At 42.0% G+C, this 2419-nt stretch overlaps 1 non-coding gene across 1 annotated transcript; it reads right to left on the bottom strand.

Annotated features, from left to right (window-relative positions):
- Nucleotides 1-276: 276 nt before the first annotated feature.
- trnai-uau (transfer RNA isoleucine (anticodon UAU)) lies at nucleotides 277-370 on the bottom strand. Its single transcript has 2 exons — nucleotides 333-370; nucleotides 277-312 (listed from the first exon to the last, which is right to left on the bottom strand). It is a non-coding gene; the product is annotated as a tRNA-Ile (tRNA).
- Between the last annotated feature and the right edge of the window lie 2049 nt (nucleotides 371-2419).

A 2419-nucleotide genomic window follows, 5' to 3' on the forward strand; every position in this document is an offset into this window, starting at 1 on the left:
TGAGGCTACGCGTGTTGAATGAAAGAACCAAACAGGGAGAATGTTTGTAGCCCCGCGGGCACATGCCTTTTAGTGAATAAGGGAAGGTCTCCTGCAGCGCTTGTAAGCTCACGCTCTCTTTGCTCAGATCAAAATCAAAGGCGCATCGCCTCGAAGTTACATACAAATAATAAGCAGGGTGTCTTGAAGGCACACAATTAAATGTAACATATCAGTTGAATGCTCAGCTTGAGAAACGCCCAGTCACCTGGGCGTTGCAAGCATTAAAATCACAAGTGCTCTAGGTGAGGCTGGAACTCACAGCCTCGGCATTTCTCCGCCGTGTACTGCCATATAAGTACCGCGCGCTAACCGATTGCGCCACTAGAGCCCAGCGCTGCAAACACGTGCTTTTAAATATCTAGAAAGAAAATTAGAAGGAATTCATATATCATAGATCATACAGCATTGAAATATACGTGAAAGGCCGTTTGGCCCACAATGGATTACCGTACTAAGTAAAAAACAAGTCAAAAACATTCAAACTCGAATCCCTCTTTCCCATATCCCTCGATTTCCTTATATCCATGTGCATATCGAATCATCAAATGTGCATATCAAATACCACCTATAAATCTGTTGATGATGCAAGCATTGTTTGTAGAATCTCAGATGGAGACGAGAGGACGTACAGGAACGAAATATGCCAACTGGTGGAGTGGTGTCGCAACAACAACCTTGCGGTGAACGTTAGTAAGACGGAAGAACTGATTGAGGACTTCAGGAAGGATAAGACGAAGTAACACATACCAATGCTCAGAGGGATCAGAAGTGAAGACAGTGAGCAGTTTCAAGGTCATGGATGTCAAGATCCCTGAGGACTTAAGCTGGTCACAACATATCGATGCAGTTGTAAAGAAGGCGAGAAAACGACTAAACTTCATCGGGAGTTTGAAGAGATTTGGTATGTCAACCAATAACTCAAAAACCTCCAGAGATGTGCATTGGAGGTCGTCCTGCATCACTGTATTGTATGGAGGGGGCGGGGAGGGGCTACTGCACCGAGCAGAAAGAAGCTGCAGAAGTTGTAAATCTAGTCAGCTCCATTTTGGGTACCAGCCTGCAAATTACCCGGTACATCTTCAGGGAGCGGTGTCTCAGAAAGGTAGCGTCCACTATTAAGGACCACCAGCACCCAGGGCAGGCCCCTTTCTCTCTGTTACCGTCAGACAGCAGGTACAGAAGCCTGAGGGCGCACACTCAGCGATTCAGTAACGCTTCTTCCCCTCTGCCATCGATTTCTAAATGGACATTGAACCCGTGAACACTACCTCACTTTTCAAATATATATTATTTCTGTTTTTTTTCCCACGATTTTTAATCAATTTGACATACATATCCTGTAAATGATTGATTGATTGATTTATTAATTATCAACTTTTTTCTTCTATATTATGTGTTGCTTTGAAATGCTGCTGCTAAGTTACAAAATTTCACGACACATTCTGGTGATAATAACCCTGATTCTTTTTTTTTTCTGATTCTGATCTCTTTATAGTTGCTAATGTTTTTCTTTTTACCACCGTACCGGGCAGTGCACTCCAGGCATCCAGCACTCAGATTTAAAAAGCTTGACCTTGTCATCTCACTAGAATCCACCTCCTCTCATCTTCAATGCATGGCGTCCGGTATTAGTTACTTCAATCCTGGGAACCCGACACTCCCTGTCTACTCTATCACTTTCTCTCAAACCTGCTAAACCTCTGCTAGATCTCCCCTCACTTCCCGGTGCTCCAGAGAAAACAAACCATGTTAATACAACCTTTCATAAACGCACATGCCCTCTAATCCAGGTAAACCTCCTCTGAACCCTCTTCATAGCTTCAACATCCTTCTTACAGTAGGGCGACCAGAATTGTATGCAATACTACAGAAATAGCCTACCCTAAGTTTTAGAAATTTGCAACATAACCTCTTCACTTTTGAATTTCATATTTCGACTGACAAAAGCAACTTTTATCTGACAAAAGCAAGGTTGATCGATCAACCGCCTAATTGTTCTTCGTTTTGATCTCAAGAGGGTAAAACTTGAGGTTCAAAGGTATACAACTTTTCTTCTTCTTCGGGTGGAAAATTGTGATACCTAAAGTTACAATCGATTTGCTAAATGTAATTATAAGAAATAGCAACAAATTGAAATTTTCTGGAACTGATAACTTTCATTGGTATTGGTATGAAACCTTAGTTTCCTTCATGGTGCATTAATAGATACCAGCAATTTTCTTACAAATCTTGAAAGAGTGACAGAATTTTGACAGAAACATATATAAGTATCGAAAGTCTCGGGCACATTACAGGCCCTTCGGCCAAAAATGTTTTGCCGACCATGAAACCTACTCCAGAAGTTGCCGAGAATTTAACTACCGCATAGCCCTCTATT

Source organism: Mobula birostris, chromosome 13 (genome assembly GCF_030028105.1).
Source record: "Mobula birostris isolate sMobBir1 chromosome 13, sMobBir1.hap1, whole genome shotgun sequence".
NCBI lineage: Eukaryota > Metazoa > Chordata > Chondrichthyes > Myliobatiformes > Myliobatidae > Mobula > Mobula birostris.